This window comes from Salvia splendens, chromosome 8 (assembly GCF_004379255.2).
Source record: "Salvia splendens isolate huo1 chromosome 8, SspV2, whole genome shotgun sequence".
NCBI lineage: Eukaryota > Viridiplantae > Streptophyta > Magnoliopsida > Lamiales > Lamiaceae > Salvia > Salvia splendens.
In genome coordinates this window covers 27522578-27544439 of record NC_056039.1, presented here as the reverse complement: position 1 = coordinate 27544439, position 21862 = coordinate 27522578, and the positions used below count along the sequence as shown (strand labels likewise).

At 45.3% G+C, this 21862-nt stretch overlaps 1 pseudogene; it reads left to right on the top strand.

The window, feature by feature from the left end:
- The first annotated feature begins 1503 nt into the window (after window positions 1–1503).
- Window positions 1504–21616, top strand: LOC121743883 (annotated as a pseudogene).
- The last annotated feature ends 246 nt before the right edge of the window (window positions 21617–21862 follow it).

Below are 21862 nucleotides of genomic sequence, written 5' to 3'. Positions count from 1 at the left end.
ACTACGCTACAACTGTCACTACTACGCTGCATCTACTACTTGTGCTCTACAGTTGCTACTCTGCTGCAACGGTCAATGCCTGCATCTGCTACTTCTGATATAGTTGCAACAACTGCCCTACAACTGCTACTCTGCTACAGCTGATACTACTACCTGCATCTGCTACAGTTGTAACTACTGTCCAGCTGCTACTCTGCTATAGCTGACACTAACTACCATGCATCTGCTACTCTACTGCAGTTGCTACTACTGCTCTGCATCTGCTACTACTGCTGCTATAACTGCCCTATAGCTGCTGCTACAACTTATGCAACAACTGCAACTACTACTGCCCTATAGTTTCGGCTACTACTATTGCTGCCGATGTTTGAGGAAAAATATTTTTGAGAACTTTGTACCAAGCTAGACACAATATAGATGTTCCCTCTTGAGGGGGAGTGTTAAGAATATTAGTTTTCTGTCCCACATCGGTGATGTGACATAGCCTAGCTTAGTCTCTTGTACTATATATATGTGGCATGTGTTGAGTAATAAAAACACCAAATACACTACTACTTTCTCTACTATGTCTATTTACTTTTCCGCTTATATCTATATTTTACTGTTCTACATTCTCATTTTGAATCGGTTCGATCTTTCTCTCTTCGGCGTTTGATTTCAGCCGATCAATTTTTTTTTCTTCCTCCGATTGTATTGGATTTTTCCAAGGTTCTGTGGAGATTACAGCTTGAGCAAGCAAGATCAGCAGCTTGGGCAAGCAAGAAGCTTGAGCAAGCAAAATCAGCTTGAGCAAGCAAGATCAACTTGAGCAAGCAAGAGAGCATGCAATCTTACCACAATGAGCAAGCAAGAGCATGCAACCCCGAGAAGCTGATCATGTGTAGAAGCTTCGAGATGATGATTGAAGTGAAGAGGTGATGGTTCGAGTGAAGGACAGAGCCGTTAGCTTGTGTTGTTCAAGTGCTGTAGAATGAAGTTCAAGTCCATGCACGAAGATCAAGTTCAAGTTCAGTTTGTCATTGAATCTGTTTCAGAATATCATTTTCCCATTTACGAAATATTTTTTTTTCTCATGTTTGGTTTGTTGTTTTGTTGTCAAGATGGTAGCAATTGTCTTGCTTCTATCTTGAGGGGGCTATTAGAGTTAGTTAGTTAGTTAGATGTAAGCCTATATAAGGCATAGCTTGGTGTAGTTTGAAACAACTTTCACAATGTAGTCCATTAATGAAAAATACTCTCATTTGTTCTCTTTCTTCTTCGTCACTTTCCCTCTGCATTTTTCCTTCATTCTCCATCAATGGAGATTTATCATTTCTTCATCCATCTCTTCACATTTCACCTCTAATTTTCACCATGATCGGTTTGATAAAACTTGACAATCAACGTAAGCTCGATCTCTCTTATCTTCGCCCATATATTCACATTAGCGCCGATCTATATGTTTATATCGTTACCTGATTCTTCTTTGTTCGGCTGGTTTTTGTTCAGGATTTTGATCTGAAAATGGCGACGAAGAAGAGTGTGGGTACGCTGAAGGAAGCCGCAAGAAAGTTCTGGTGAGAGCGGATCTGAACGTGCCGTTGGATGATAACTTCAACATTACCGATGATACCAGGATCAGAGCCGCTGTTCCTACCATCAAGTATTTGACGGGATATGGTGCTAAAATCATCCTCACTTCTCACCTTGTACGTATTCATTTTTCATATATTACTGATTCCTGGATTAAACTGGAAGCATTCGTATTTGTTTTATACATATTCTGCTAGAGGTTTCTTCTTTTCTACATTTATTTGAATTAATTTTGTAGTATGACCGGGGGTGTTTACATTTCTATATATTTCTAAACATGATGATTTGATGTTGATAATGCTTTGGAGTGTGCGTATTGCTTGCTTAATTAATTGTGCTTTCTAGGTTGATAGGATAAGTTAGGTGATGGGGTACGGACTAAACAAGCCCAACAGCAGTGACGGCCCATCAGCCCAAAGCCCAAGGAAGAGTATCAGTTCGGCATTACCAAAGAGTTCGGCCCCAGCCTACAGCTCGGTAAAAGCCGACCAGTCAAGCTCTACTCTCAGATCGGCTAAAGCTGCTCGGCAATAGTTCAGCAGTTCGGTCTCAGTATTCGACCGAACTGGAAGATAGTCAACTCATGCAGGATCACATGCAGGATAGTTCGACCGAACTGGGAGATAGTGGACCCATGCAGGACCTCCACGACATCCACGACATCCACGACATACTTAGTGGTGATGTAAGCCACGACCTAGTTAGTGGTGATGTAAGCCACGACCTAGTTAGTGGTGATGCAAGCCACGATCTTAGTTCAATGTATAAATAGAACTTAGATCAGAAGGAAAAGGGAGCTCTCTAGATACATAAAAGATCATATAGCAAGTCTGTATTGTAAGCTGTAGAAAACAGATCAAGCAATACAACTCTACCCTCTTTTCTTCCCGTGGACGTAGATTTACCTCAGTAAATCGAACCACGTAAATCTCTGTGTCGTGATCTGCATTTTCCTGCATTCATCACCATCAAAAATTCGCCAAACCATCACTGGCGCCGTCTGTGGGAAACAGAGAACCAAATTTGTGATAAAGCGAATTTTTGACCCTTTTTCCACCCCAAAAAAAAAAAAATGCATACCAGATCACATACTACCCGTAATACCGTTCGTGAAAACCATGAGGAAGCTAGTCCAGCCCGCAGGTCCGGAAAACAGCCTCGGGAGACATCTACTTCCAGTTTTCACGATGAAGGAACAAGCCGCTCAAAAGGTCCACACACCGAGTCTTCCCAGCAGCCTGATTTGAATGAGGCTGTCAAGCTGTTCTTGGCTGAGAAGCAGGATGAGTTCTTAGCCTTCCTGCAAAAGAGCCAAGAACCGAAGACGAAAACGGTGGATTCTCCTTCCTCATCCAGACATGAAAGTCACTACCGCAGTAGTGCCGTGTCTTCCAGGAAGAAGAATCCTCAACCCCGACATGTTCCTATTCCTCCTCGGTACCGGAATCACAGGAGATCTCCATCTCCTCCACACCGAAGAGATGCCGGGTTCGCCATGTACGGAGCATTGAAGACTCCGTTCTCGGACGATATCACCCGAACTCCCCTTCCACAGAACTACCGAACTCCGTCGATGACTTATGACGGGTTGGTGGATCCTCATGACTTCCTGGGACGCTATCAGTATAATATGGCGAACCAGGGCCTCAATGAGGTCCATATGTGCAAGCTGTTCCCCGAGCTGCTTATCGGGAACGCGAGAAGGTGGTTCGATAGCCTCCCCCAAGGCAGCATTAGATCTTACCGAGATCTAATGGATGCTTTCCACAGGAGGTTCTTTCAGAAAGCGGAAGCCCGGATCACTTCGGCTCAGCTGCTTTCTATACGTCAAGGTCGCGACGAAAAGATCAGCGACTTCATGACGAGATTCCACAAGGAATGCCTACAAGTAGATGATCTCAACGATCTACTTGTCATTTCGGCATTCCAAAATGGAATCCTGCCCGGAGCTCTCTACAGAAAGCTCGTGGAATGCAGTCCGCAAACAGCTCAAGAGATGTGGGACATTGCGGACCAGTTCTCCCGTGCCGATGAGGCAGACCGTCGCAAACGGTCTTTAGACAGCTCATCCCGAGGAGACAGGAGGAAGCCCGATCATAGCGATCAGGGACATCCTCGCCGAACTCCTTTTGGCGATCAGGGACATCCTCGCCGAACTCCTTTTGAAAGGATTCAAAGGACTCCGGTGCAAGACCGATTGGGGCCACGTCTCAATCCTGAGAAGCCGCCCGCTCAGTTCGTACCATTAAACAAGTCAAGAGCGGAAATTTTCGAACTGCATTCCGATATGTTCGAAAAACCAAAGCGGATGACGAAATCGGCCGCGCGTCGACCTCAGGATCAATATTGCTCCTTCCATCAAGACCACGGTCACGATACCGAGGAGTGCCGACATTTGGCTGCAGGTATTGATGCTCTTGTGAAAGCAGGGACATTAAAAAAATACCAAAGCAAGCAGCCGAAAAAGAACAAAAAGCAGAGAGGTGCGAACTGCGCTCCTCAGGATCCGAAAAGGCAACAGGATCCCGAAGACGATGACGAGCAGCAATATGATGGAGTAATCCTGACTATTGATGCTCTCCCTGCCGGGAAGACTAAATCGTCCCTGAAGTCAGAGCGCAGAGGCTTCAATCGAGAGGAGCCAACGCATAAAAGGCTGAAGCAGGACGAAGTGATTACATTTTCAGATGCAGATCCCGTCCCGGCCATCTCTCCTCATCAAGACGCTATTGTCATCCAAGCCGGAGTGGCAAACAAACTAATCCACAGAGTGTTTGTGGATACAGGAGCGTCAGTCAGCATTCTTTTTAAAGAATGTTTCGATAAACTAGAAGTGGATCCAGCTCGGCTTAGTCCGGCACCACTTCCTCTGAAAAGTTTCGCCCAGGAGGACACCCGTCCTGAAGGTATTATCAGCCTTCCGATCACAGTGGGAAAAGCGCCTACCAGCTCTAGTACGATGATCGAGTTCTTTGTAGTAAAAGCTCGGTCTCCGTACAACATCATCCTGGGAAGAGACTGGCTCAACGCAGTTCGGGCCGTTTGCTCTACTTATCATCTCACCATCAAGCTCCCCACTAAAGGGGGGATAGCGGTCATCCGAGGTGATCAAAAGAGAGCAAAAGAGTGTCTGCAGATTGCGCTTAAAAGCGCCGAGCAATCAGATCGGCATCATCAAGCATAGCAATCACAGCAGCCGGAGTCAGAGGCAAGCGAAATGACCGAAGTCACACCAGAGCCGAACTCAATGACCGTTCAGTTATACGAAGATGATCCATCCAGAACGGTCAAGATCGGTTTCGCGGGAACGCCTCTACTCCGGGAAAAGACCATCCAGCTCCTCAAGGAGTACAAAGATGTCTTTGCATGGTCTCCGTTGGACATGACTGGAGTGCCCTCTGAGGTAATCACTCATCGATTAAATATTGATCCATCAGTCCGGCCTATAAAACAGAAGCAAAGACTCTTTGCGGCAGAAAGAAATCAAGTCATCCATGACGAAGTCCGCCAATTACTGAAAGCGGATGTATTATTCGAGGTGAAATATCCCTCTTGGGTGGCCAATCCTGTGATGATCAAGAAAAAAGAAGGAGGATGGCGGATGTGCATAGATTTTACCGATCTAAACAAGCACTGTCCTAAAGATTGCTATCCCCTTCCGAACATAGACAAAAAAGTAGAAGCTTTGATCGGCTTCGAAATTTTCTGTTTTCTTGATTTATACAAAGGCTACCACCAAGTCTTAATGGATGAGAATGATGCTCCAAAAACGGCTTTCATTACTGACTTCGGCATCTTTGCTTATAAAAAAATGCCGTTCGGTTTAAAGAATGCCGGAGCCACATATCAAAGGATGGTAGATAAGCTTTTTCGGCATTTGATCGGAAAGGAGGTTGAAGTGTATGTTGACGACATAGTCGTTAAAAGCAGAAGCACTTCGGAGTACGAAGACAATCTCAAGTCCACTCTCGACGTGCTCCGAAAAGCCAACCTCAAACTCAATCCCCAAAAATGTACCTTTTTGGTAGATTCGGGAAAGTTTCTAGGTTGTTGGGTTTCAAAGGAAGGACTCAAGGCAAATCCGCTAAAAGTTCAAGTTGTTCAGAACATGGCAATGCCGAAGTCCATACATGATGTGCAAAGGCTAACTGGATGTCTAGCCGCACTGAATAGATTCCTTTCCCAAGCAGCCGAAAAGCAAATACCATTCTTCAAAGTGATAAAGAAGGCACCAAAGTTTGAGTGGGGAGTCGAGCAGAAAAAGGCTTTTGACGAGCTCAAAAGTTATTTAGCCGAGCTTCCTATTCTCTCTGCTCCAACAGATGCTGAAGTGATATTCTTATACTTAGCGGCATCGGATCAGACCATTAGCGCGGTGCTTGTACGAGAAGAAGGCCTAAAGCAGCTTCCCATCTACTTTACAAGCCGAGCATTAAGAGGTCCAGAAACAAGGTATCAACCTCTGGAAAAAATTGCTCTGGCATTAGTAAATGCAGCAAGGAGACTGCGGCCATATTTCTATGCTCACAAGGTATGCGTCTTAACCGATCTTCCACTTCGGCAAGTTTTGACCAAGCCAGAAGCATCAGGCAGAATCGCCAAATGGGCCATAGAGTTGGGAGAACACTCAATCGAATACCTACCTCGGAAAGCCATCAAGGGACAAGCCTTGGCAGATTTTCTTGCAGAAGCAAAGTTCGATCAAGCAATCCCTGTCATTGCCGAACAGAAAAATTCTACCAATGCCGAACTAGCACAGCCCCTGGAATCCGAAGTAGAGCCACCGGACTGCTGGAGCGGATTCGTAGATGGAGCTTCGAATAAAACGGGAAGTGGAGCTGGTATCTTACTTATCGCTCCCGACGGACACGAGGTAACTTACTCACTTCGGTTCTTATTCCCAACTACTAATAATGAAGCCGAATACGAAGCTCTCCTTGCCGGACTCAAGCTAGCGCAAAGTCTATTTATCAAGTCTCTCAAAATCCATTGTGATTCACAAGTCGTAGTGAATCACATGTTGGGTACAAGTGAAGCCCGTGATGAGAGGATGAGGAAATATTGGGACAAAGCGCAAAGCATTAGCCGAAGTTTCTCTTATTTTCGGATAATCCGCATTCCCAGAGCGGAAAACAGCCGAGCAGATATTTTAAGTAAGTTAGCCTCATATCCAAGTTCAAAGGTGGAGGAATTGATGCACAGAAGCATTGATGAAGCTGAGGTACTTTCAGTAGCCAGCTCGCCGAACTGGATGGCGCCGATCTTACAGTATCTGGATCAAGGACAATTGCCCGAGGATAAGAGAGAAGCTCGGAAAATCACATGCCGAGCCCTTCGGTACGAACTTCATGGAGGAGTCCTATACAGAAAGTCCTACCTTCAGCCGTTATTGCGATGTGTAGGGCCAGAAGAGACGGACTACATCCTTAGAGAAGTTCATGAAGGATCTTGCGGTAGCCACATCGGAGCTAGAGCTTTAGCTAAAAAAGTTCTGAGATGGGGGTATTATTGGCCAACTTTGGTACAAGACGCAGTGCAGCTCGTCAAGACATGCACGAAGTGCCAAATCCATGCAAATATCCCAAAGATGCCGCAGACCGATCTATATGCTATGCAAAGCCCTTGGCCTTTTATGCAATGGGGCATAGACATAGTGGGACCACTACCACAAGCTCCTCGGCAAATGAAATTCCTTATCGTTGCCGTGGATTACTTTACAAAGTGGGTAGAAGCTGAACCGTTAGCTACGATAACGAGCTCGAAGGCATTGGATTTCGTCTGGAAGAACATAGTGTGCCGATTTGGCTTACCCCACATCCTCATTTCGGATAACGGGACTCAGTTCACCGACAAGACATTCAAGAATTGGTGCCAAGAGCTGAATATTCAACAGCGGTTCACTTCGGTCTCCCACCCACAAGCAAACGGACAAACGGAGGTAACAAACCGTATATTGGTGAAAGGGTTAAAAGCTCGGTTAGAACAAGCCAAAGGACAATGGGTAGAAAATCTCCCTCAAGTCCTATGGTCCTACCGAACTACACCCAAAAAATCCAACGGTGAAACTCCGTACAGTCTGGTGTACGGCACTGAAGCCGTGATTCCGGTTGAGATCGGCGTACCCAGTCCCCGAACTCTAAATTTCTCTTCAGAAATGAATGATGATGGACTGAGAGCCGAACTAGATCTGGCCGAAGAAAGAAGAGAATTGGCCTGCATAAAAGCAGCCAAGTACAAGGAGCAAGTAGCCCGGTATTATAACCAAAGGGTGAAAAAGCTGCAATTTCAAGTGGGAGATCTTGTCTTGAGAAACAACGAAGTAAGCCGAGCAGAAAAGCTGGGCAAGCTCGAACCCACATGGGAAGGTCCATATCGGGTGTCAGAAGTCCTCGGCAAAGGGTCTTACAAATTGACTCACATCTCAGGAGAACAAGTACCCCGAACATGGCACATTTCCAACCTCAAGAAGTTCCATTTGTAAGAGACAGTCCGGTCAGTCCGTCTTGTGTCTAGTTCGGTCCTAGAGGTATGTGTTTTCTTTGTTTTTTTTACTTTGTCTATGTGCTTTTTATTTGTCTATGTGCGTCTCGTTCGTTTATGTGCGTCTTGCTTGTCTAGATGTGTTTTGTCTGTCTATGTGCGTGTCGTCTCTTACAAATGTTACTGAGGTATCTTGTTCTTCAAAGGCTGATCCCCTTTTTAGAACATATATAAGCCAACGATTGTGAGTCCAAGCTTCTAAGGAGGATACAAGACCACAATTCAGCTTAAAAAACAAGCAGTTCGTCTGAAACGAACTGCAACAATAAGCCAACGATTGTGAGTCCAAGCTTCTAAGGAGGATACAAGACCACAATTCGGCTTAAGAAACAAGCAGTTCGTCTGAAACGAACTGCAACAAAGGGAAAGTCCGATCCACGCGATAAAACTCGCCGAATTAGGACAAGGGAAAGTCCGATCCAAGCGATAAAACTCGCCAAATTAGGACACAAGCTTAGTCCGGTCAAAGAAATTTACTTCATAAGACCAAAGACGAGTCCGGTCAAAGAAGTTTACTTCATAAGACCAAAGACGAGTCCGGTCAAAGAAGTTTATTTCATAAGACCGAGGACCAAGTCCGGTCAAAGAAGTTTACTTCATAAGACCAAAGACGAGTCCGGTCAAAGAAGCTTACTTCATAAGACCGAGGACGAGTCCGGTCAAAGAAGTCTACTTCATAAGACCGAGGACGAGCACGATGAAATTTTTTCGCTGAGCTGTAAATACGCAGTGATAGAAGCGAAATGAAGATTTCATTTATTAAAACTTGTTCGGCATACAATTCTGCTGCCCTACGAGAAGGCGTTACGCCATTACAAAGGACTATTCTACTGTCCCTGGTTGCTAAAGTTGAGCCATCTATTCACAAAATCCTCGTGAAGCCGAGTTCGGGCGTTCTCGGCAGCTGAAGAATAAGCAGGTCGACGAGATGCTCTAATCGACCTACCGCCTCTTCCCTGAGCCCGAGAAGCTCTAGCACCTCGGCGGCGAAGAGTCTCTTCACGAAGCATTTGTTGATCTTGCTCACTCATAATCACAGCTCCTCTACGAACTTCAGTCCGTCCTTGTCTTGACGTTTCCGGTTGCTCCTGAGTCCGTTCTCGTCTTGACGTTTCCGGCTGTTCCTGAGTTCGTTGCTGACTTGGAGTAAGGTTTTGAGCAAGTGAATCAGGGGTTTGAGCTGGAGTGTGACCATCTGTTGACGGGAAATGCCTAAGGAATCTCTCGATTGAGGGACGCCGGGAAAGAATGATGTCGTACCGAGAAGCCCAGCGCCGCAATGATTTCACGACTTGTTGGCAAGCCGAGCTCTCCAGCGCATTGTTCCTCCGGAGTACATGATATTCCTCCCACAGTTCGTCAACTCGTTCCTGAACTTCAGAGATGGTCATTCCCCCGCGCCTGCAGATGAAATCCTCATACGCAGTCCTCTCAGCGACGGCGGTATTCAGCTCGGCCTCCAGATCTTTCTTTTCGGACTCTAAGTCCTTATTGTCGGCCTCCAGCTTCACTGAACGAGCCAAGAGTTCGTCATTCTTCACCTGGTCAGCTATGACTCTTTTCTCAGCTTCGTCTAAAGCCGAAGAGTACAGCCGCTTCCAGTGAAGTACCTCCAGCTCCTTAAGAGTTCAGAATATAGAGCAGCTATGTCAGTTCGGCATTTCAGATTACTGAGCAGGTAGTAAACCACAACAGGAGTAAAAGAGAGTACGAAAGGCTATACGAAGACACAAGAGCAGAAAGAAGAATTTTTTCATTCATAAGAAAAAATTTTTTCTACACAAGGGCTTCAAGGCCGTTTTACAAGAAGGAAGAAACTAAACTAAGAGAAGGGAGACGAAATCATACTCCGCCAGCTTCGTCTCCGCCTTCTCGGTGAGGTTCAGCTTCCTTCTCGTCTGCTTCAGCTTCAGCCTCGGCCTCCCTGCTCTCCCCAGTCTGCTCGGCGCCACCGTAGCCGATCTGCTGCGCCTCCTGCTCGGCCTGCTCATCGCCGGTCTGCCGCTCATGCTGCTCGGTCTCACCCTCTCCATGGAAAATTGGAGCGGGTGAAACTGACCCTATGGAGGCAAAGATAGCCTCCATGTTCTCATCGCGGTCAGCTCGGCAACTACGAACTTGGTCTGCAGAAAGCAGGACCGAGGACGAAGCAAGCTCCTCAAGCACCGGCAGACTCTGAAGCCGAGCTGCTATCTCTCGGCCGTACAGCGGCAGGATGACTTCGGGACCCTGCTCGGCTTTATCGGTCATCAGTTTCAGCAGATCACCGACAAAGGCTGAAAATTGGTTGCTCAGAAAGAGTTTCTCCGCGAAAGCACGGAGAACCTCCCCTTGGGCAACCACGGCGGCAGCATCCCTCCGTTTCGTCTGCTCTCGCTGGATGACGAGCTGGTTTTTGGCAAACTGAGCTTCATCCTGGGCCGAAATCCTAGCAGCTCTGGCTTTCTCAAAGTTTGCCTCAGCTTGCTCGGCCCGGTGACAAGCAGCCGCCAACTTCCTCTGCATCTCAGCATAGTCGTTGGACGCTTTGGAGAGTTCAACGGCGACGAGCTTGGAGAGCATATCGTTCCTCTGAAAATGGAAAAAGCAAAAAGTCAACAGAGGGGCCACAAAAAATACAGGAAAAAAGCAAGGCCAGAAAATCAAGAAGAGAATTCACCTCGGCGAAGTCCGTGGGCCATAAAAAGGGCTCACAGATATGTTCCGAAGGAGGCGCCAAGACCACGTCTTTCTCTGGCGCTCTCGGGGGCTTCTGGGTCTTCCCCTTCCTACTTGCCGAAGTCGACTCCGGCTTCTTCGGATCCGAAGAGGTTTTTTGCCTCTTCGGAGTCCTCTCGGCATCAGACGCCGAGCTGGTGGTTTTCGGCCTCTCCGGCTCCTTGGACTCCGAAGATTTGCGGCTCAGCTTATTCAATATGTTCACTACCGAAAAACAAGGAAACAAGGTTAGTTTTCGCCGCTAAAGCAGTAAGGCATAAAAAAGAAATCCTCACCCTCAGTCTCTTCGTCCGAAGACGAGATATTGAACACGAGGTCGCCCTTGACGAGCTCAGTTTCCGAGTATTGTTTCCTAATCATAGGAATCTTATTGAGCTCGCCCTCGAGCTCGGCCAACGGTTCTAACCGAGGATGGGGAATCACGGACTTCGGCCCTCTCCAAGGAAAGCCCGGAGCCGAAGTCCTATTATAAAAAAAGAAACGGTTTTGCCATTTCGGCCACTTGGTTTTGCAGAAGGCCCTAAAAGGCTGTAAGGGGATCAAGTAAAACCAAGATCCTTTCCTTTTAAACTGGAAAAAATTAAGGATTGCCCGCAGAGACAGATCCTTATCTAGCCTACGGAGTTCGGCAGCAAAAGCCGACAAGTGCCTCCAAGAATTCGGAGTCACCTGACCTAAAGGGAGTTGAAAAAAATCAAGAAGCTCTACAAAAGGTGGGGGAAGAGGGAAACGAAGCCCGCATTCTAAGCAGGCTTCGTAAACGGTGGCATAACCCTCCGGCGGGTCGTTAGCCCTATGATCATCGTCGGGAACCACCGCCTTCCCCCCGGGAAGAAGATATTTTTCGTGTAGAGATATCACGGTGTCCTTACTCAAGACGCTGTGAAAGTATTCTACAGTCTTCTCCCCGGACTCTTTCCGGCTAGAAGACCCCTTGCCCCCTTTCCTACCGCTACCTAACTCAGAAGAAGAAGAAGAAGACATGGTTCTTACTCTTTGCAAAATCTGAAGAAATTCTGAAGAAATTCTTGAAAGCGGAAGGAAATTTTTACGCAAAAGAGACAGAGTGCAGAAGAAGCAATAGCAAAAGTATTCAAAGGATGAAGAAAGGGCGTATTTATCAGATTCGGAGAAGATTTCAAAATCATCGCACCGTTTCGAATCCCACCTTTTTAGGATTCAATGGCCGGATTTTACTGTCGCATTTAATGCAGTCACGCGCAAGGCACGTCCCCTGACGTCAGCCTCCCCCGCACCTTTATCAAAATGCCGAAGTGACTCGCTTCGCCGAAGTGATTCACTTCGTTTTTCGGGGGGGTAGTGATGGGGTACGGACTAAACAAGCCCAACAGCAGTGACGGCCCATCAGCCCAAAGCCCAAGGAAGAGTATCAGTTCGGCATTACCAAAGAGTTCGGCCCCAGCCTACAGCTCGGTAAAAGCCGACCAGTCAAGCTCTACTCTCAAATCGGCTAAAGCTGCTCGGCAATAGTTCAGCAGTTCGGTCTCAGTATTCGACCGAACTGGAAGATAGTCAACTCATGCAGGATCACATGCAGGATAGTTCGACCGAACTGGGAGATAGTGGACCCATGCAGGACCTCCACGACATCCACGACATCCACGACATACTTAGTGGTGATGTAAGCCACGACCTAGTTAGTGGTGATGTAAGCCACGACCTAGTTAGTGGTGATGCAAGCCACGATCTTAGTTCAATGTATAAATAGAACTTAGATCAGAAGGAAAAGGGAGCTCTCTAGATACATAAAAGATCATATAGCAAGTCTGTATTGTAAGCTGTAGAAAACAGATCAAGCAATACAACTCTACCCTCTTTTCTTCCCGTGGACGTAGATTTACCTCAGTAAATCGAACCACGTAAATCTCTGTGTCGTGATCTGCATTCATCACCATCAAAAATTCGCCAAACCATCATTAGGTAGTTATGAGTGCTCAATGCTTCGGCTGTGTTAGATAAATTTGTTCTTCAATTCGTCTGGAAATGTGTTTATATCTACTTGTTTTTGTGCGCTAGTCTCCAAGGTATTTTTACTGCGAACTAAATTAATTATGTGAGCTTAATGTTGTGATCTTAGTAATAAATCAACTTCCATGTATGATGTGTTACCTTGTTTCTTATATTTGTTATTGAATAATATGTTGGTTTTTCAGGGCCGTCCAAAAGGTGTCACACCAAAATACAGTCTAAAGCCTCTCGTTCCCAGACTGTCCGAGCTTCTTGGACTCCAGGTTCTTAGTACAGCAATCACCTTTTCAATGTTGATCTATGTTATTTTGTCAGCCAAGTGTTTTACTTATCTGAGTTATTTTGTGTTGACAGGTCTGTGGTGAAGCAAACCATATCCCACATCGGAGAATGAACAAGAGTTGCAAGTATATAAACGGACTACCCCAACTCCATTAGTATGAGGTCTTTTGGGGAGTACCCCAAGAGCAAAACCGTGAGGGCTTTACCCAAAGCGGACAATATCATACTAATGTGGAGTTCGGGTGTGCACCACCGGGACCCAACAGTGGTATCAGAGCCCTGGTTCAGGGGCTGGGCCTGTGTGGCTCGGGGTTCGGTGGGTTGCGCTTGCAAGTTCTCCGATGTCTCTCCGTGAGCTCGACCTAGACCTGTGGTGACCTGTGGTGACCTGTGGACCTGTAACATGGGGTAGGCATGTGGTCTTGGTCTGGTGGTCTTGGTTTGAGGGGAGGATTGTGGTGAAGCAAACCATATCACACATCGGAGAATGGACAAGAGTTGCAAGCATATAAATGTGCTACCCCAACTCCATTAGTATGAGGCCTTTTGGGGAGTACCTCAAGAGCAAAATCGTGAGGGCTTTGCCCAAAGCGGACAATATCATACTAATGTGGAGTTCGGGTGTGCACCACCGAATCACTACAGTGGTATCAGAGCCCTGGTTCAGGGGCTGGGCCTGTGTGGCTCGGGGTTCGGTGGGTTGCGCTTGCAAGTTCTCCGATGTCTCTGCGTGAGCTTGACCAAGACCTGTGGTGACCTAGTGACCTGTAACATGGGGCACAGACATGTGGTCTTGGTCTGGTGGTCTTGGTTTGAGGGGAGGATTGTGGTGAAGCAAACCATATCCCACATCGGAGAATGAACAAGAGTTGCAAGCATATAAATGGACTACCCCAACTCCATTAGTATGAGGCCTTTTGGGGAGTACCTCAAGAGCAAAATCGTGAGGGCTTTGCCCAAAGCGGACAATATCATACTAATGTGGAGTTCGGGTGTGCACCACCGATACCCAACAGTGGTATCAGAGCCCTGGTTCAGGGGCTGAGCCGAAACAGTGTGTTTCAGTGTGTTTGCTTTGTGTTTCTTGTGTTTACTCGTGCTAGTGTGTTAGATCCGAGAGGATCTGTTCCTTGTGATACTAATACGTTTGTTGAGTGTGCAGGTGAAAGAAGCTCGATCTAGAAGAGGATCTTGATCTTGTGTAATAGATAGAACTCTATTCTGTATTCAAGTTTTTGTAAACATTGAATGTAAATCAGTCGCGTGGTTAGAGTTTGACTGAGCTCTTTGATGAAGAACAAAGAGGTCTTGGTAATTTGTGAATCCGATCTACGTCTGATCCCTACAGTGGTATCAGAGCCACGGGGGTACAGTGGTATCAGAGCCACGGGGGGACTAGATCGGCACGCCAAGTCGCATAAGGAGGTGGGCAAGTGGAATCCTCCTTCGAGAGGGGATTCACTCTGGTAAATTGGCAGAAACCTGCTGGTATTTGCTTTTCTGTTGTAGTGCCATTCATAGGCTTGGGATATTTGTTGCTGGTAGTTGGTTCTTGGCAAGAACTTAGGACTTAGCTGCTTTCTTGTGTTTTGTTGTTGCTTCTGCTGTTGTTTGGTGGTGCTCTGTGGTGCTCTGTGTTTCTGCCCTCACTTCACTTGACCACCCAGCACTGATACTGCAAAAGTGACCCCCTGCGCCCTCCAAGAGTGAGTGATTGCGAACTGGGATAGCCTTTGCCAGTGTGCTCGTGACAGTCAGGGAATTGAGGCTGATTGTCTATGAGAAAGTGTGTTCTGAATGTCTCTGTGCTTTAAGGTGTGTAAGGCTCTCTGTGTTTGTCTTGCTTCCTGTGCTCTTGTGAAAATCTTTGCAAAAATGACTCAGCATGTTGGCTTGATCCCTTTCAATGGTAAAAATGATTTTATGAGCTGGAAACAGAAAATGAAATGTGTGTTGATTCAACAAAAGGTGTTTAAGGTTGTTGATGGCTCCTTACCTGAAGGTACTGATCAGGATAAAATTGATGAGATGAATGAGTTGGCTAGAGCCACTATTGTGTTAAATCTGTCTGATTATGTGATTAGGAAGGTTGATCATGTAGAATCTGCTTCTGAAATGTGGAAAAGTCTTGATTCTCTGTATACTGAAACTTCTATGTCTTCTAGAATGTATCTGCTTGAAAAATTGTTCAAATTTAAGCTTGACTTATCTAAAGACGTTGATGATAATATTGATAGATTTCAGAAGCTTGTGCAAGACATTAAAAGGTCTGGTGATAAAACCTTAGATGAATACACAAGTATAGCTCTAATGAATGTCATACCTGATTCCTATAGTGATGTTAAAGCTGCCATTAAGTATGGCAGGGATTCTGCCCCTCTTGATTTAATTGTGAGCTCCTTAAAATCTAAAGAATTGGAATTAAGGGAAAGAGCTGCAGATAAGAGTACCTTTAATAAGGCCCTAAATGTTAGAGATAGATCTCAAACTAGAGGGGGTAAAGACTTTAATAATGGATCAGGCTCTCACTCAAAGTCTAGAAAAAAATATAGATCCAGGTCCAATAGCAGGGATCCTAAATCTTTTAGGAAGTGTTTCAATTGTGGTGAAGTAAACCATATCCCACATCGGAGAATGAACAAGAGTTGCAAGCATATAAATGGGCTACCCCAACTCCATTAGTATGATGCCTTTTGGGGAGTACCCCAAGAGCAAAACCGTGAGGGCTTTGCCCAAAGCGGACAATATCATACTAATGTGGAGTTCGGGTGTGCACCACCGGGACCCAACAGTGGTATCAGAGCCCTAGTTCAGGGGCTGGGCCTGTGTGGCTCGGGGTTCGGTGGGTTGCGCTTGCAAGTTCTCCGATGTCTCTGCGTGAGCTCGACCAAGACCTGTGGTGACCTGGTGACCTGTAACATGGGGCACAGACATGTGGTCTTGGTCTGGTGGTCTTGGTTTGAGGGGAGGATTGTGGTGAAGCAAACCATATCCCACATGAGAGAATGAACAAGAGTTGCAAGCATATAAATGGGCTACCCCAACTCCATTAGTATGAGGCCTTTTGGGGAGTACCCCTAGAGCAAAACCGTGAGGGCTTTGCCCAAAGCGGACAATATCATACTAATGTGGAGTTCGGGTGTGCATCACCGATACCCAACAGTGGTATCAGAGCCCTGGTTCAGGGGCTGGGCATGTGTGGCTCGGGGTTCGGTGGGTTGCGCTTGCAAGTTCTCCGATGTCTCTGCGTGAGCTCGACCAAGACCTGTGGTGACCTGGTGACCTGTAACATGGGGCACAGACATGTGGTCTTGGTCTGGTGGTCTTGGTTTGAGGGGAGGATTGTGGTGAAGCAAACCATATCCCACATCGGAGAATGAACAAGAGTTGCAAGCATATAAATGGACTACCCCAACTCCATTAGTATGAGGCCTTTTGGGGAGTACCCCAAGAGCAAAACCGTGAGGCTGTGCCCAAAGCGGACAATATCATACTAATGTGGAGTTCGGGTGTGCACCACCGGGACCCAACAAGGTCAAGATGGCTAATGACTGCATTGGCGAAGAAGTTGAGAAGCTGGTGGTTGAATTGCCAGATGGTGGTGTTCTTCTCCTGGAGAATGTTCGGTTTTACAAGGAAGAGGAGAAAAATGATCCCGAGTTTGAAAAAAGCTTGCTTCTCTAGCAGATTTGTATGTTAATGATGCATTTGGAACTCGCACAGAGCTCATGCCTCAACAGAGGGAGTTACCAAGTACTTGAAGCCATCTGTTGCGGGATTCCTTATGCAGAAGGTCAGCTGACTAATCTTTCGTTGCACTTCTAAACACCATATTATCCTTTCTACGTCACAAAAGAATCAAGCCAACCCCGCATAGTCTATGTTGTACTACTTTTTAAAGCTACTGCCTGATAAAAACGCTGATGGTTTCAAGTTTTCAATCTTAGATGGTTCGTTCACCATTTTTTTGTTTTGTCAACACTGCAATACACGTTTGTATCAATGAACTTGCATTCTGAAATTATGATTCTGCCCGTTTAATGCATCACAGGAACTTGATTATTTAGTTGGAGCTGTGTCCAACCCAAAGAAGCCTTTTGCTGCCATTGTGGGTGGCTAAAAGGTCTCATCCAAAATTGGTGTTATTGAATCACTGTTGTCCAAGGTAGACGTCCTGATTCTAGGTGGTGGCATGATCTTCACTTTCTACAAAGCCCAAGGACTTGCGGTGGGATCCTCACTTGTGGAGGCTTGATCTTGCAACTTCTCTCATGGAGAAGGCTAAGGCTAAAGGAGTATCCCTTTTGCTGCCTTCTGATGTAGTTATTGCTGACAAATTTGCTGCCGATGCCAATAGCAAGGTACTCCCTCCGTTTCGCCATAGTTGAAGCGGAACGTTTGGGCACGGAGTCTAAGAAAGAGATGTTTAGTGCATTAAGTTGATAGATAATAAAGTAGATTAAGTAAGGGAACTTTCTACATTTGAATTTCAATTTTGATTTGAATTATTATTTAAACTTGAAAAAGAAATTCTTTTTATAAATGATTTATTTATTTATTAATTATCCACATTCAATATTTAAATTCTGTAGATAAAAAAGAGAGATAGAGCTGCAACAGGGAAAAACAGAGAGTAGAATGAAAGGTGTTCTTTTATTAACTCAAAATGAATTCTGTAACAATTCAAAATTCAAGTCAAACACTTTACAAAAAAAAATCACCAAAATTCTGGCGCCACTACAGATTTGAGATAATTAAAGGTGGCGCCACTTTCCATTCACTGTATTAATACTCCAATGCTACCAACCATTTTGTCAACCACTGCCATTACACATTAAAGAGCTCAACCACCAAATGGAGTAAATGCTCTCTATCCAGCCATTCTGAAAGCCTTGAATGCTCAACCACTGCCTTGAATGCTCATAATGAGGCATCAAGAGTACTCCTCAGAATTCAAGAACCAAGTGGTTCAATTCATCATTGGAAGGTGCATCGGCATTGTTCCTCCTCGCGGCACACTTAAGGAGGCACAGGTCAAATTCAAAATCTCCCGTCAAACCTGTACACGGTGGTGGAATGCTGCAAAGAAACAACAACAAAGAGGAGAATCAATGCAATTGGTAAGTCTAAAAAAAAGTGAGGTCTTACCCCAAAAAGTTGCATCTGGATGTTGAGGTACTCAAGAGTATGCATTTCTCAAAAAATGCAACCTCTTAAGTGTGGCAGTCGGTTTGGGTTAATCAAAAGCCACTGTTTGGAGGTGGGTTAAGGCTGGCCTAATTAGGCCACACATATCAGCCATTAAGCCCAGCCTAACAGCTGCAAACAAGTTGTTAAGACTGAGATTCACAGTTAAATCTTTAGAACTAGACATGATCTTGAACAAGATCAAGTTCAGGAACATGTACAACACCATACACATTGATGAAAAGTGGTTCTACATGACAAAAGGAGCTCAAAGATTCTATCTTGCTCCAGGAGAGGAAGAACCTCATAGAACATGTAAAAATAAGCAGTTCATATCAAAAATTATGTTTATGTGTGCAGTTTGTAGGCCATTGTTTGGTGTTAATAGTGAAGTTTTGTTTGATGGAAAAATTGGAATTTTTTCATTTACCAAACAAGTTCCAGCCAAAAGGTCAAGCAAAAATAGAAAGGCAGACACTTTGGAGACAAAACCCATAGAGAGTATCACAAAAGATGTGATCAGGGACTGCTTAATCAATAAGGTAATGTTTGCATCTCTTTAATGCAATTTATTTGTGCACATCAGCCATTACATACCAGTGTACCTACCTACTCATGATACACTAGTAATGAAGCTTTGTAATGTTGTGCAAATGATGATTTAATGCATGGCACCTTGTTGGGAACAGATATTACCTGCCATCATAGCCAAGTGGCCTGATGGGGTAACTAAAGTTCTCAAGATACAACAAGACAATGCAAGACCACACATCAAAGACAATGATCCAGCTTTCAAAGAAGTTGCACAACAAAGTGGTTTCTCAATATCACTTGTGCAACAACCACCTAACTCACCTTACAGTAATGTCAATGATTTGGGTTGGTTCAGAGCAATACAATCACTGCAAACTCAGACTACATGCAAAAATGTGGATGATTTAGTCAATGCAGTGGTGCAATCATTCAATGAATTGCAGCCACAGACTTTGGACAGTTTTCCTAAGTCTTCAAGGCTGTTTTATGGAAATCATGAAAGTCTAGGGTCATAACAGCTACAAGCTGCCCCACATAGGGAAAGCACATTTAAGGAGGATAAATCAACTTCCAATGGATCTAGAAGTTCCAGTGGAGCTGGCTATGCAAACAATTGCTTATCTGCGGGACCAAGGGAGCAACCAGGGATTGGAGATGATTGCTCAGTCCTTAGGATTATGAAGGTATAGAAGAAGCTTTTGTGTTTTTTGGATAGGCTGCCTATGTGCATGAATGATGCATTCAATGAATACACATGAATGCACATCATGCTAGTGTTTTGTGTTTTGAATAGGCAGTCAATAGGGTGAAATGATGCATTTTGTGTTTGTACAATGTTGTAACTGTGCATAAATCATGCAAGCAATTCATCACCAACCACATTCACAACAGCACAACATCAACAGCACCATCACCACCAAAATCACAACAGCACAACATCACCAGAACCATCACCAACCAAATTCACAACATCACCAGAACCATCACCAACCAAATTCACAACATCACAACATTACCAACCAAATTCACAACATCACCACATCACCAACCAAATTCACAACATCACAACATCACCAACACAATCACATATATATAAACCAAAGACAACCCATTCAATTAGAGTACATATCACGGATCACACAAATATAACCAACGATCACATATCAAAACACAAATGACAATCCATAACCCTAAAGTAAGCATACAGAAAGATCTCACCCATATTACGGATCCAAGCAATTTTCACCGAAGAGTGCCTTCACCTCCCTTTCTGCTTCGGCCTTGTTTCTCTCCCATGCTTCCTTGTCAGCCTCGGTGATGACATATCTCCTTACAAACTCTTCATCCGACATTACTGGGCTGTCAGTCACCTCATAGATGGCGTCGCCTTCACCACCAGCAAGACCTCCGGTCTGGGAGGCGCGACCTTCACCGCCAGGTACGCCTCCAGTCGGGAGGCGCTGCCTTCACCGCCAATAACGCAACCGGCCGGGGTTCGGGAGCCTTCGACACCACCCGCAAGGCCTCCGGTCAGGGGAGAGGCACCTACGCTTCCGGTGGGTTCGCCGATGTGGGAACGGCAGATGAACGAGAATAGATGGTGGATTAACCCTTCATCATCTCGGGTTGATTGTCGAGATCTACGGCGAGAATTGCTCAACATACGACCTCTCCCCCGGGAACTCGCCGAGATACGACCTCTTCTCCGGGAAGCGGACAAAATCGGCCCTCTACCTCGCGAGCCGGCTGGAACACGGGTGAGGCGAGGGTTAATCCATCCATCGCCATCGGGGTAGTGTGAGCGGTCCATTGTGGGGTGGCGAAATGAGAGAGGATGAGGGCGGCGGATCTAGATCTAGGGTTTCAGAATTGGGGAAGAGAGAAGGGAGAGTTGTTGTGTAGAGAGAGACAGCAGATGTGGATAATGAACCAAACAAAAGGGTGCTTGGTTTTCTTCATTTAATTACCCTAATTAAGTGTAATTAGGGTTGTTAATAAATATGCATAAATCACCATTAAATCTGCTAATTATTTCCTTTTTTGGAAACGACTCAACTATAAAGAAACTTCCCGGAATGGTAAAATGACTCAACTATGGAGAAACGTAGGGAGTATGAAGTTTTTGCCAAAGTGGTAAATGCAAGCTCAGCTATAGTTTGGTAATATAAGTACTGAATTGTTTTAAGTTTAATCAAGGGTGATGATTTCATTGGCTTTACTTTGATGACCAAAATAGAAACAACTGAGCACCTTTTGCTGCTATCTGTGTGGTTGTTCATCATAAAAATTAATTGCTGCATTTACCTTCAGACGGTTCCAGCATCTGCCATTCCTGATGGATGGATGGGATTAGATATTGGACCAGATTCGATAAAATCATTTGGTGAAGCTCTTGATTCTACAAAGACAATCATCTGGAATGGCCCAATGGGAGTTTTTGAATTCGGCAAGTTTGCAGCAGGAACAGAGGTATTGATTCAACATTAAATTGCGATATCTTCATGCCTAGCAGTATCATTTTGCTTGACGAGTCTTTAAACTAAAGATAATTTGCAATGGTTCCTGTTCAGGCTATTGCAAAGAAGTTGGCGGAACTGAGTGGCAAGGGAGTGACAACAATCATAGGAGGTGGTGACTCAGTTGCTGCAGTCGAGAAGGTTGGACTCGCAGAGAAGATGAGCCATATCTCAACTGGAGGTGGTGCGAGCTTGGAACTTCTTGAGGGAAAGACACTACCTGGAGTCCTTGCCCTCAATGATGCATAAGCTATCTTGTTTCGTCGTCTCAAAATGCCCTTTTGGTTGGCGTGTCTGGTTTTCCGCGAAAACACATAGTTGAGATGTTAGAGTTGGTCTTGTAGAGTGGTAGGCCGAAAACGCGAATAATCATCGCCAATATATTTTGGTGCAATAACCGAGATTTTTCATCTTTCTTTTTTTTTTTATCATGAAGAGCTATTGCATATTTTCACTCAAGTAAGAACCTATGATGGATGAACTAATAAGGTTGGATAAAGATTACTAAAGCCTGTGTTTGGATG